Source organism: Elephas maximus, chromosome 1 (genome assembly GCF_024166365.1).
Source record: "Elephas maximus indicus isolate mEleMax1 chromosome 1, mEleMax1 primary haplotype, whole genome shotgun sequence".
Classification (NCBI taxonomy): Eukaryota; Metazoa; Chordata; class Mammalia; order Proboscidea; family Elephantidae; genus Elephas; species Elephas maximus.
The window spans coordinates 82,505,452-82,519,879 of NC_064819.1; the positions used below are offsets into that span (position 1 = coordinate 82,505,452).

Sequence of the window (14,428 nt, forward strand, 5' to 3'; positions counted from 1 at the left end):
TTCCAATCCTCTGCCTTGGCTTTCAAGCCCTATAAAGAATCAGTATCCTCCACTGATTCCTGAGCACCTCCTGCCTAAAGCAGCTGCTGATGCCTCTTAACACTGACCAACACTACCCCAATGCTCAAGGAGCGTGAATCTCAGGTAGAGCACACGCTTTGCATGTATGTGGCCCTGGCTTCCATCCTCCGTACATCTACACTTTTTCTTCGCTTCAACACTGTTTAAAACCAATCTTGAGGGAATACAGATTCACTTCTTCTAATATTTTCCATTCAATTTCTGCACACATAGACAGGAAAAAGACAACTCAATGGACTTCCTTGAATGCTCTTTCATTCTGTGCTATGAGCTTCTATATCCCTTAAGGTGACTGTGACGGTAGAAGGAGTATGAAAAAAAGGGAAGAAAAGAAGAACCAAATGCTAACAAAATCTCTTCAATCACCCAAAACAAAATCGTGCACATTAAGCTCTCATTTTGTACTATTATTAAAGAGAAAGACAGATGGGGGAGGGGAAGGTGCTTGAAAGGGCCCTGCAGACAGTTTTTTTTTTTTTTTTTTTTAATCCACTAATCCATAAAGCCCCCTAGTGAGGCTCTCCACTGGCTACTTCCAGGTATGCAGATGTCTAAATTATTTCAGGGCAAAACTGAGTGCCTAAGTTTCCTTCTCTTCGATTCTCTTTCCCTTTATTCCTGACGATGTGGCCAAGTGTTTAAGGCGATGGACTGCTAATCCATTGTGCGTTGCATGCGTGGGTTCGAATCCCACCCTCGTCGTTTCTTCTTACCCCACTTGCCGTGGGAGTAAGATTTGGAGCCCTAGGTTGCACAGTGGTTAAGAGCTTGGCTGCTAACCAAAAGGTTAAAATTTTACTAGTAGGAAGCACTGGAGACAGGATAAAAGGGGATGGGGAGAGGAAAGGTGAAGGTGACACATAATGGGATGAAGAATATGAAGGGGAAGATAAGAGGAGGGAAGTGGGTGTGGGTGTGGAAGAACTAGAAGAGAAGGTGAAAGAAGGTTTGGAACTAGGTCTTTGGTAGTCTCAAAGTACTTCTTTGGCCATCCATATTTTGTGTATCCTAGGTCTTTAGGATGCACAAAATATGGATGGCCAAAGAAGTACTTTGAGACTACCAGGGTTGCCTATGTCCCCTCTGTTCTCTCTACAATGCAGGAAGTCAGAAAGTTCCCTTCCTCCTAAGGAAAATGGACTATGGGTGTTTTTCCAGTAGGAGCATGCAGCTGTTTTTGCTCAAGACTTTTGTGGTTTTAAGAGAGCTTAGCAGCTCTTTCCACCTCTGGAAATAATTTTTCAACTGCGGATGCTGGAAGACTTAAGGTTTCCTGAGAAATCCCTTTCCTCTGGATAGCATCCAAACACTTGACGTTTAACAAAAAGTTGGGATCACAGATCTCTGTGGTTGGGATCACAGATCTCCATGACTGGTGATTGGACCGACATTTTGCTGACCAGGAAGACCTGGTGGCATAGTGGTTAATAGCTATAGCTGCTAACCAAAAGGCTGGCAGTTCAAATCCACCAGGCACTCCTTGGAAACCCTATGGGATAGTTCTACTCTGTCCTGTAGGGTCACTATGAGTTGAAATCCACTTGATGCAACAGGTTGTTGTTTGTTTGCTGACCAAGATTATATGGGTAGGTGTGGAAGTGTAGAAGGAATGGGAAAAAGAAAAGCAGATGGAAACCTTCCTCCTGAAACTGCTATCTGTTCATTGACACAGGCACAGGTGAGGGAAAAAAGAAGACTCAAAAGGAAGTTGTCCAACAGTCACTTCCCCCGACTTTCCATCTGTATTTTCCTTCCCTACTCCTTAATAATAATGAGAAATTGTAGTAAAGGAGAACAGGCGGTCTATGACATGGTGGGATGTTGTTGCTTCACCATCAGAAGGTCCTGAGTGAGCACCTTCTTCTATTCCAGTTCCTCCTTACATCATTGTTCTTAAGCAGTTAGGTTGGGAGGCCCAAAGAGTGTCCAGGACTATGGTCCAAGAGAGTAACTATCAAGCAATTTATCCTTTCTGTGAGTAGGAAAAACACAACAAAAGATATTCAGGAAGAGAAAAATGGGAGAAGTCTGAAACAAATCTGACCAGAGTCAAGTGCCAGTCAGTGAGAAAGGGAAATAACACTTGGAGGTACTGGGAATTGAACCCAGGGCCTCGTGCATGCTAAGCACGTGCTCTACCACTGAGCTATACCCCCTGTTACAAGAAAATCATCAGAACAATTCATAATACTGACTTCCAGCATGGTCTGTAGGCATATTAAAAGGTCAGTTTTTGCAAGTCAAAATCCATTATGTTCAATTCTTGTGTTCCTGAATTGCATCAGGCCTCACAGCTATGACAGGAAAATGAAAAAAAAAAAAAAAAAAAAGCATTCTAACCAAATGACTCTGAGATCTGCCAACAGCTTTTGGCTTCTTCAAGGACTGCTTTTAGCCAACTGCCTAAAAGTCTGTCAGTTCAGTCCACCACGAGGGAGAGTCTCGGGATTGAACGTTCTGTTAAGCCTTTTGATTGTCTTCTTGAAACGTTTTTCTTCTCTGCCTGTGAAGCTTACAGAAAGGCACAAAAGATAGTACAGGGGAATAGAAAGATGAGTTCCATGAGTGCTGCGAAAGAATGAAGATCCAGGTGGGGATAGAAGACTAGAGGTTAACTAATTCACACTACTTGGCCGAAACAGGAGCCCTGGTGACGCCTTCGTTAGTAAGTATGGCTGCTAACGGAAAGGCTGACAGTTCACTCCTTGGAAACCTTATGAGGTCAGGATCGGCTCAACAGCAACAGCTCAGTTAGACCAAAACGAAGAGCGACAAGTACAGTCACGCTCTTGCAAACGCCTGTGTCCAGCACCTGGGTTTGAAAACGTAGTTTTGCCTCCGCGATGCCGTAGCTCTGGTTTGGAAGAGACGGAAGTCAGAAATCAAAAGAGAGAGGTGAAAGATGGGCACTTCTGTCTTTAAAACATCTCTTTGTAGAGAAAATCATTTCCTTAATGAGGAAGAACAAGAGAAGCCCTTCGTGGGCTGGGCACAAACTTCAAAACAAATTCGCTCTTTATAAAGTATCCCTGTGCCTGGAGAATTCGCAAATTCCCGATGAGGTGCTACTGTTAATCCAGATATGATGGATAAAATCCAAATCTTGGATGGAGAGGACATGTGCCCGGAATGCATAGATTAAACAAAAAAAACCAAACCCGTCGCCATTGAGTCGATTCCGACTCATAGCGACCCTATAGGACAGGGTAGAAGTGCCCTATAGAGTTTCCAAGAGCGCCTCGTGGATTCAAACTGCCAACTTTTCAGTTAGCAGCCATAGCTCTTAAACTACACCGCCAGGGTTTACCAATGCAGCTGTCAGCAGTGGGATTCGAACCCATGTCCTCGTAGAGACAGAAACCTTAATCCAGCGCCTTAGACCGCTCAGACACACCACTGCTTAGTTAAGTAGATAAATTATTAACTTCACAGATTAAGTTATTACCATATTAGAAAGACACCTGTCTGAAAAAGAATGCAAGGAGGAGTGAGTGTGAGGAATGGAATCAACAGGAAAGAGTGTGTGGCGGGGGGGAGGGGTTATGGCTGGAGAAAGGATGACACTGACAGGAGGGGAGAAGCAGCAGCAGAGAAGTAGATGGCAGAGAGAAAAGGGACAGGGTTTGGAGAAGGGTCTGTAAGAAAAGATAGGATATGGCCAAGCGTGCAGGTGGAAAGTGACCAAGTTCCCATCTTTACTATGCTGTCGGCAGGCCCTCCGGAAGAGAGAGGCTAAAGTAAATACTTTCAAAGCGTATCTCCCACAAAAAGATATGACTGGTTTGCTCTGGGCTACCTCCTGATATGCTGATGTCTAAATTACCTCAGGGCAAAACTGAGTGTATAAGCTTTCCTTCTCTTTGATTCTCTTTCCCTGTATTCCTGACAAGGTGGCTGACTGGTTAAGGAGATGGACTGCTAATCCATTGTGCATTGCACATGATAAGCTGTCTCAATAAAGTAACAGGAATCCATATTTGGAGGTGTTTTCTCAGGGAAAACCAGTTGTTATCGAGTCGATTCTGACTCACGGCAACCCCATGTGTGTCACAGTAGAACTGTCCTCTCCAGGGTTGTCAATGGCTAATTTGTTGGAAGTAGATCACCAGGTGCCTCAAGGTGACGGGAACCTCCAATGTTTCAGTTAGCAACAAGCAAGTGTTAACTATTTAAGTCCACCTAGGGACTCCTTTCCCAAGGAAAAGCCAAAATCCAACTGCCCCATAGTATTTCTAGAGAGTGGCTGATGGACTGGAACTGCTGACCTTTGGCTTGGCAGCTATGCTTCTCACCACTTGCCCCACCAGGACTTCTTCCATGGATAGGGACCAGTTAAACACTAGAACATCAAAGTCTCAGCCAGGGGCATACATAAAAACCCAAAAACTCACTGCTGTCCAGTCAATTCTGACTCTTAGTGACCACATAGGGTTTCCAAGGCTGTAAAACTACAGAAGCCACCTGCCACATCTGTATCCCGTGGAGCCACTGGTGGTTTGAAATCACCAGTACTTCGGTGAGCAGTTGATCTCCTTAACCACTGTGCCAAAGTCAGCATTAATTCAAGTGGCTTTGGCTCTCAACTGCAAATTAGTTACTCCTTCTCCACGCAGTTTTTGTGGTATTAGGAATTTTCCAACCATCACACCAGGGTTTAGCACCTTCACTACTTCTGGCTATCACATCCACAGCATATAATTATTGGGAAAGAATACAAAAGTGAAGAACATGAAAAATTGGCTTGGGAAACTTAAATGCAGATGGAGAAAAAAAAAACAGATCCTTAGCAAAAAACACTAAGTATATGGTGTCATGGACAGTCACTGTTCAAGCAAACCCTGGAGCCCAAAACACCGGTTGGGAAATTGAGCAGTGACTTTGTCTTGTGAAGCTGCAGCTAGGGTTCTGAGAGCCACACAGAAGCATGTGGAACAAATGTTGGAGGCTGAGCAAGAACTGCAAGCATATTAATCTTCTGTAACAGCCCACTCCTGTTCCTGGACAGGAATTCAAACCTCAGCCATCACATAGGCTAAGAGACTAGAAGCTTCAGCCTCTTGCCAAAATTTGTGGTGTCAGTCAACCCACATACGAGTTTTAGGAGGTAATCCTTAACCATTGTGTCTTCTCTTGCTTTTAGTTTTCGTTCTGATATTTTTTCCCCCATGAGATTTTTTATCTTCCTGAATATTGGAGTATTTTATATATCACCTCTTCAGTTCCTCCCCAGCACTAGTCATCTCCGCTATCCTAACCTCCCTCAAATAACTGACTGAGACCTCGTTGGCACTGGAAAGTAGCTGACGTGGGTGTTCAGAGGCATGAAGTTGTGGTTCCTAAACTTGGGGAACTGCCTGAGAACTTTGTGAATATATGTATTCCTGACTCCACCTCTATAGATCCTGAATGGACTGAGAATCACTGGATAGGGAGATGATTGGATCTACATCTTTGAAAAGTCTCCACAGATGTTTCCATTTTTCAGCCGTGTTTGAGAACTGCTTGCCTAAGAAGTGGTGTTGAGGAAACTGGAGTGAACTGAGCTGCTGGGAAATTTTTGCTAGGAGGAAGCACTGGAGACAGGATAAAAGGGGACTTGGAAAGGGAAAGTGAAGGTAACACATTATGTGATGAAGAAAATGAAGGGGAAGTTAGAAGGAGGAAGGTAGTTGTAGGTGTGAAAGAACTAGAAAAGAAGGTGAAGGAAGGTTTGGAACTAGGTCTTTAGGATGCACAGATTGTGGATGGACCAGGATGTAGTTTGAGCCTGTCCAGGTTGCCTATCTCTCCTCTGCACTCTATACAATGTGGGAAATCAGAAAGTTCACTTCCTCCTAAGGAAAATGATTAAGGGTGTTTTTCACATAGGAAGATGGGGCTCTTTTTGTCCAAGACTTTTCTGGCTTTAAGAGAGCTTAGCAGCTCTTTCCAACTCTGGAAATAGTTTTCTCAACTGTGCTTGCTGGAAGAGTTAGGTTTCCTCAGAAATGCCTTCTCTCTGGATAGCGTCCGAACACTTCTTCACTATTAACAAAGAACTGGGTCACTATGAGTCAGAATTGACTCGAGACGGCAGTGGGTTTTTTTTGGTGATCACAGATGTCTGTTGTTGAGATCACTGATCTCCATGATGGGTGATTGGGCCGACATTTTGCTAACCAAGATTATGTGGGTGAGTGTGAAAGTGTAGGAGGAATGGGAAAAATAAAATCAGAAGGAATCTTTTCTCCTGCAATCCGTCCATTGACACAGGCACAGATGAGGAAAAAGAAGAAGAAGACTTGAAAGGAAATTGTCTAACAGTTACTTCCCCCTCCCTCTTTCCATCTGTCTTTTTCTTCCCTACTTCTTAATAATAATGAGAAATTGTAGTAAAGAAGAACAGGCTGCCTGTGAAAGTGGTGGAATGTTGTTGCTTCAGGGTCAGGAGATCCTGAGTGAGCACCTTCTCTTACTCCAGTTCCTCCTGACTTTATTGTGCTTAAGTAGTCAGGTTGGGAGGCCCAAGGAGTGTCAAGAACCATGGTTCAAGTGAGTAACTATCAAATGATTTCTCCTTTCTCTGAGTGGAAAAAATACAAGGAAAGGTATTCATAAAGAGAAAAACGGGGAAAGTATGAAAAAAATTGCCAATATTCACCTATGCATCTGTGAGGAAACAAAACATACATGAAGATGTTGGAGGTTGAGCACCCGTCCTCTCACACCTCGAACTGCTCTACCACTGAGCTCTACCACTTGTTAAGCAGAGCTGTGAGACTACACCATAATATAATACTGACTTTCAGCATGGTCTGTAAGCATTTTAAAATATAAGTTTTCACAAGTCAAAACCCATTATGTTAAATTCTTATGTTCCTGGACTGGATCCTACCTGGTAGCTATGCAGGAAGGAAGAAAAAAACAAACAAACAAACAAGCTACATTCCGGATCAAATGACTAAGATCTTCTAGCAGTCATTTGCTTCTTCAACTGCCTGAGTGTCAGTCAGTTCGAGTCTACCATGAGAGAGCGTCACAGAATTGAACATTCTGTTAAGTCTTCTGATTCTCTTCTTGAAAAGTCCTTCTTATATGCCTGGGAAGTTTGCAGAAAGACAGAAAAGACACTGCAATGGAATACAAAGATGAGTTCCATGAGTGCTGCAAAGGAATGAAGATCTGGGTGAGGAGATAACACTAAAAAAAAAAAAAAAATTTTTTTTTTACACTAGAGGTTAATTAATTCACAGTATTTGACTAGAATGGAAGCCCTGGTGTCATGGTGGTTAGGAGTTATGTTTGCTAACCATAAAGGTCAGCAGTTTGAATCCACCAGCAGCTCACTGAGAACCTTATGGGGCCGGATCGGCTCCATAGCCACAGATTAATCACACCGAATAGAAGGGTAACAAGTACAGTCATGGCTCTTGCAAAGGACTTCGCCCAACACCTGGGTTTAGAAACAGGGTTTTGCTTCAGGGATGCAGTAACTCTGATTTTGAGAGAGAAGAAAGGTGGACACTCCTTTCGTTAAGAAGTATCTTTTAGACCTAATTATTTCCTTAGTGAGGAAAGCACAAGGGGCACAACCTTCAAAACAAATTATCTCTTTATAAACTTTCCTTAGGCCTGGGGAAGTTCACAAACTCCTTATATGGGGCAACTATTAATCCTGATATGATGGAGAAAATTCAAATCTTCTTGGATGGAGGAGAGGAGTGCCCGGAATCTATACATTAAATTACTACTGCATCAGAAAGACACCTCTCTGGGAATTGGAATGCGAGGAGGGGGCTCCCACAGAATGGAGTGAATACAGAGAGTGGTGGGTTTATGGCATGAGAAAGGAGGACAATGAGCAGAGGAGAGAAACAGCAGCAGAGGAGTAGATGGCAGAGAGAACAGGAAAAGGGCAGGGAGAAGGACTTCTAAGAACTGATAGGATAGGGACCACAATGGAGGTGGAAAGTGACCAAGCTCCCATCTTTACTATGGTTTCTGCACTCCCCTGGGAAGAGAGAGGCTAAAGTAAGTGCTTTCAAAGCCTATGTCTCACAAACAGATTGGACTAATTTTGCCCAAAATTTCATGACTGAGAGCACCTCACTGCTATTTCAATCGCTGACCATTTTGGAAAGAGCTTTTGTGGTTCCCTGTTTCTGGAATAGCAGTTGCTGATATTGGAGCACTTTGGAAAAAGCCACAAGGAGGCCACGTAGTCCCGATCCCATGTGCCAGCACAGTAGGATAGAAGCAGAATCCCCTGAAGGTTTCAGGCTAGAATATCCTGTATTGTACAGCAACTTAGCTTTAGTGTGTTTGGGCTTAATGTTCAAGGGAAAGAATGAGAAAGAACAGTCAAGCAGTGACCAAGTGTTTTTGCTTTGAATAGGCTCTTACTGAACTCATCAAACTTCTGGAGAGCTCAATGCACCAAGCCTTTAATCTGAGGATCTAAGATTCACACCCCCCTCTGAAGTACATACTTTCAGTTTTCCCATACTTCTAACTCATTCACAAAAGGCTACGAAACCCAACTTTCTCCTGGAGCAGCTCTGGGATTATTTACAGTGCATTTTGCTACTCACATACTCTCTTTTCTCAATGGGAGTCTGAAAAGGAAGATTTCAAATGTGGAAAATCAGATTTGTAGTATTATTTGAGAGTTATTCATTCAATGAGAACAGCAACCTTATGCTCTGTCCTACTGTCAAATAGATGACCAAAATAGTGCCTTAAGGAATGAGTAGGATAGCACAGTGTTGAGAGGTCAAGGTTGATGATGGAACTAAAATTTGCAAATTTTTAGGAGGATCCCCAAGTCTCTGGATTGTGGAGATGCTAGGTCCGTTCACTTTGAGAAAGGAGGAATGGACTTTACCACTTGTTATGTTGTTTTCTTTTTCTTTGGGGCCATTGGATAGGATTGGAAAGGGTTAAAAAAAGAATTTGATCTGGGATTTCATTTATTTGAGATGCTTACAAATTTAAGGTGCAAGTTCAGGTGGATGATTTATATGTACAGTGATTCCTGAGACTAGAATGTTACAAAGATCTCTCATCTAGACATTTGTATAAAGCATGTGGCTGTAGAGGAGAGGGTCTCTACACAGAGGTAGAGTGAACCCTGAAGAAACTCTATTGTAATTTGAAGATTTGGAGCTCCTTAAAGGCATTCATTTGAAAACAAGGGATATGCTTGGCCCCTAGAGTGATCTTGGATTCTGGACTTCAAACTGATTACACTATCTTCTTGGACTATCTTAGAAGACTTAAGGAGCAGCAACCTCCAGGTGAGATAACTTGTACCTCTTCTTTGCCAATTTCTGCACCAATAAGAATCTTCTCCATCTTCACAGGAACCATATGAAGTCCCCTTATAAACTGTGAAGTCCCCATTTTTCTAACAGAACTTGCCTCACAGCTGACCCAGATGGCAGCTCCTCAGAGCAATCGAATGTGAGAGCAGTAAAGAGAAGCAAAGGTCTCCTTGAAGGAGACAATTAGACAGATGTCAGACACAAAGATCTGCAGTCACTTGAGTACAGGTAGAATGATAGAGCAGGAGTTAATTTGGCTCTGAGTCTTGTGAAGCAAAATTAGGATAATTTTGGGTAACTGTGAAGTTATTGGTTGATATTATGCTAGAACAACCTGGGCTCCAAACATACCCTTTTAAGTTTGCGATATGGAGGAATGCAGGGATGCATTCTTGTGGAATCAAGTTGTACTTGAAAGTCTCAAAAGTGAATTCAGTATGTTATTTGTGAGAAGGTCCAATCTACTCTGTATATCACTCTTGGAACATCTCAAAGGAGGAACTTTTCTTAAATTATAGGATTTTATGAGATACTAAAGTTGAACTTAGTTGAAGAAACATACATACGTTCCCTGTGTTCTAGTCTGGAAATCCAAAACCTTTAAATTGTATGTATAATCCACATAGATCCTGGGAAAAACAGAAGTCAATGTGATTTGAAAGGATTCTCAATAGTGAGGGTATGGAAAAACATTTTGAAGGTAAATTTACATATTATGTTCTGCATTTTACAGGCTACATGATCTACCATCCATGTAGAATCTTTCTCAGAAGGACAATAACCATCATATCACTGGTTAGTTTTCACAAGTTAAATCAAATTGCTGCTATGATTCTTGGAGTTTGAAATGGGAAAAGACCAGGAAAAAAAAAAAAAGAAGAGTAACTGTGAAGGGCCTGGAATTGATGAAGAAGATAAGGCATCTACGTAAAGTAAAGAGAAAGGAACATAGAGACAACTTCTGATTCATAGTTCTGTGCAATTAGAATACGACTGGCTAGTATGTTTAAGAAAAGAAATAAACGGCCATTTGAAATCTTAAAAAGTTATTTCAAAAAAGTAATCAACTAAGAGTATCATTGGTGGTTACACAGATTTGCTCCCTTGTCTTTTTGAGGTTCAGCCCATTTTAGATTTCCTAAGCCTCTTTAATGTTAATCATTGATTTGTGAAAGAAGAAACTTCACCTATATTAATTCTTCCTTCCATCAACACCACAGGAATCAGTCACTGGAAGTCAATTCAAGAATCTTCTACTTGTTGGGCAATAAGAAAAAACAACCATGAAGGAACTTGAACCCTCAATCCTCTACATCTGGAATCAGATACCTTATCCATTACATCACACAGCCAATACTGTGAGGATACGGTACAAGCATATAAGTGAAAGTGTTGATAAGGGAACATTAGGTCTCTGTTTTTAAATTTTTCACTTTGCAGTTGGAGGGAATTTTAACAACATTCATAAAAGGAATCAAATATCATCTGAAACGTCTGAGAACAATTACCTAGAATTAATAAACTGAGATTGTGAGATGATCAGAAGTGACATATTTCTTTGAGAGCACTCTCGTCTAAGTCACTTATAATGAAGATGCATTTGGGTGGAGAATTATGACCCAAAAGCTAAACTCTTCTATAAAGGGGTGCAGATGACAGCATAAAGAGAGGGATTTCCAGGTGTTGGTACCTTCGGACCTTATGGTCTCAAAGATAATACAGCGTTGCTCTAGGGAGAAAAGTCTGGAACCACAAACAAGAGCTTCCTTTGTAGAAATATCTAGTTTTAATGCCAGGAAAATATTTTATTACAATCCATTCATAACATAGCTTTTAAAAACTTTATCCCCTACCCACAAGTCAAAGAATCACCTGATACTGAGGTGGGATGAGGTAGTGGGTCCCAAACCTCCCTGAGAGAGTGGTCCTGAAGTGGGAGGTGCAGTTTAGGGACTTCCAAGCTACATCAAATGGAGAGAAAGGTGTCAAAATAGCTTGGAGGGATGCTTACCTCATTGAAATGCTGATTAACCACAAAGTATTTTGCCTAAAAGTCATTCCCTAGTTTCCCTGTGGATTGATCCACAAAACAATTCAAGGTGATTTTGTGTAACCCACCCTCAACTCTGCCTTGTATGTTGGTAGGGTAGGAGAGATGACATATCCACAAATTCCTAAGGTAAAAAAAAAAGGTTAAGTAATCACTAATTCTCTCAGTTTTCACGTAGTCTTGATTTCTTGGAAGTGCAGAGTTATTTGGAATAAATAAACAATAACCTTTTCCTGCTCCTCTCCCTGTCTTTCTTCCCCAGAGACCTTAAGCTTTCCTCCACTCCAAAACTTCCCCCACTTGTTCCCAGAGCCCCTGTACAGTTTTTTTCTCCAAGTTTAGGACAAAATTCAAAAGCTATCTAAGGTCATATTCTGAATGTTACGTTTTAATGTACACTAATTCTTCAAGATAATTCTCATTTTCCATTGGATGTGAATAGTAAACATTATCTATGACACACACACAAAAAAAATGGGCACAAAGACCTGAAGGAGGAAGAGAAAAAAGGAGACCTAAGAGAAGGAGGAGAAGAAATAAAATGAAACGAAGTAGGAGAGGCTTACAGATGAGAAGGTGCATCATGAAGAAAGGCAAGCACAGAGATGCAGAAGCTTAAACCCATGCACCTTTACTTGCTCACCATTATGGAACTTTCTCCCCAGCTTTCAGTTTTTCTCTCCTTCAACTCCTTTGGCCTCTGCCTCCCAAGGCTGCAAGAAAGGTGTACATACAAGACAATGCAGAGGCATACAAAGAAGAGTAGTAGGAGTGTTGCTTCGAGAAAAATAGACGCAGGTAGGTGGGTAAACAAGAAACAAAGGACACTTGGTAAAAATTAAGCCATCTGAGTGTAGCAATGCTATCTGAAAGGCAACAGCACTTTGTCTAGGTGACCAACTCTGTTTCTGAAAATCTGAAGAGACCAAAGACAAGATAAAAGGAAGGGAAGTTCTCCTAGTGATTATAACATCTGTTTGAAACAGAATCTCTTGGCAAGCAGGAAAATTCCAAGGAAGCTATTTGGGGACTAGGACATGAAACATAAAACCAATTGGCCTACCTAAAACGCACGTTAGGTAGTCATGAAAACTTGGGACAATGTGCCTGAGTAGCTCAGTTGGTAGAGCATCAGACTTCTAACCTGAGGGTCCTGTGTTCAAGTCCCTGTGCAGGCATTCTCCTCGTTTTACCCTCCTTATTTCTCTTAGAATTCTATTGACATTCTGCTTCCACTTGGGGAAACCCATCCCTGACATTTACTATAGGCACCTTCATTCCTTTCTTCCTGTTTTGCTCAAAAAGAAACGGAATAGGGCAAGGAGAGCAGAAAAAGGACAAAGTGCTCAATTGGTAGCCAAATATTGGCGGTTTGTACCCACGGAGAGCTGCCTCAGAAGACAGGCTTGGTAATCTGCTCCTGAAAGGTGAAAGCCTAGAAAACAGTATGGAGCAGTTCTACACTGACCACAAGGGGTCAATAAAAGTCGAGGCAGCCCAATCCTTCCAAATGAGATGAAGGTTTCTGAAAACAAACTTTGTTGCTACTGTTCCTCATCTTTTGTTATTTACACTCTTCGTTTGAATGCCCTAAGTGAGGGTCTCTAACAAAAGAACTCCATTAAGAGACTCAGATCGCCAAGTACTCAACACTTGCACTCACAGCAAGTAGTCATTTGGAGGGGAGGAAAGAGAAAGGAAAAGAGAAAGCTAGGAGGGTCGAACTCAGCTGCAGAACCTCCCTTAAAATCGCCTCTCCCTTAAAATCGCCTCTCCCTTAAAATCCCACAATGCCAGTGTCTAGGGCTGCAAAGATTCTAATCACACAACCAGAGATGCAGAGCTTCTTGGGGGAAGGCGGAGGTGAAGGGCCGGCTGGCCACACGGGGTCCCTGATCCAGGCACCGACCTGAGGTGAATAGCGTTAGGGCTCCAGGGAACCACCGCTGTGCCCTCTACTCACCCAAGACCTAGTTTCAAGCACAGTAGGTTATATACTCGCAAAGATAGTAAAGTCTTCTCGTCTCTAACCTGGCCATTGCACCCTGCGGTGGCTCCCCGTGCTCACCTCCCCGTCCCTCGATGGAATCCCGGCTGGGGCGCTCAGAGGGCCTGGCCGGCTAGCTGTGAGTCTGAACGCGGCTCTGCGTCCCAGAATATTCCTCGCGGGACTGTAGAAGAGCTGTGGGAGTCAGTGCGCTGCAGCAGGGCTCGGCGCTCCTAGGACACACGGTGGCTGAAACCTCTGAGGGGATGAGGTGGGGGGAGTGAGGCAGGAAAGGGGACACCCAGGAGCCCCGCCCAAACCGCCTGGGTGAGGTGAGAGCGGGTAGAAAGTGTGCTCTTTAATAGATTTTTTTCTTCGGCTGTCTTTATGCTTTGTGATACCCGGGTATCATAAAGAGACAGCAAAAGATGTGAAACTTAGGTTTCTGGTGTCCCTGCTTGATGGACCAAAAACCAAACTTGTTGCCGCCGAGATAATGTGAAAGTCTCATCCCTCACTCTCCCACAACCTTCCAGGTCACCGATTTCCTCCTTGCACCACCCACCCACCAAGCATAATTTCTTGGGCATTCTCTCAGAGATATTATTTCCTCCACTTTTTATACAAATAAGGAAATACCAAATACATTCCACTGCATCTTGGTTTTTTCACTTCGTGGATGTTGTAGTGATTTCCAAATCAATACAGAAACAGCTTCTTCCTTCTTTGCTTGGCGTTTAGGACACAGAAGCTTCAGCGAAAGAAGGCAAGCGTAGGACACAGCCCTAGCCCCCTGCAGCAATCTCAGCGGGGACCCATCCAGTACACACAAGCTACACATGCCTCTGCAATCTGAGATAAAACAGCGCCCTCTGCACAAGACAAGTCATTTTGTCTAATTTGCAGGTGGATCTAACAGCTCCTCCTTTTGAACTCTCCCTAACTATCTGATCCCTCCTCCCTCTGCCTCAGCAGGCTGCATTAACAGTTGATTTCCCTGGGCCTGAA

The 14,428-nt window shown here is 42.8% G+C and overlaps 3 non-coding genes across 3 annotated transcripts; 2 read left to right on the forward strand and 1 right to left on the reverse strand.

Annotated features, from left to right (window-relative positions):
- Nucleotides 1-701: 701 nt before the first annotated feature.
- TRNAS-GCU (transfer RNA serine (anticodon GCU)) lies at nucleotides 702-783 on the forward strand. The gene has a single exon. It is a non-coding gene; the product is annotated as a tRNA-Ser (tRNA).
- Nucleotides 784-2,165: 1,382 nt separating this feature from the next.
- TRNAA-AGC (transfer RNA alanine (anticodon AGC)) lies at nucleotides 2,166-2,237 on the reverse strand. The gene has a single exon. It is a non-coding gene; the product is annotated as a tRNA-Ala (tRNA).
- A 10,301-nt stretch (nucleotides 2,238-12,538) lies between these two features.
- Nucleotides 12,539-12,611, forward strand: TRNAR-UCU (transfer RNA arginine (anticodon UCU)). The gene has a single exon. It is a non-coding gene; the product is annotated as a tRNA-Arg (tRNA).
- Nucleotides 12,612-14,428: the final 1,817 nt, after the last annotated feature.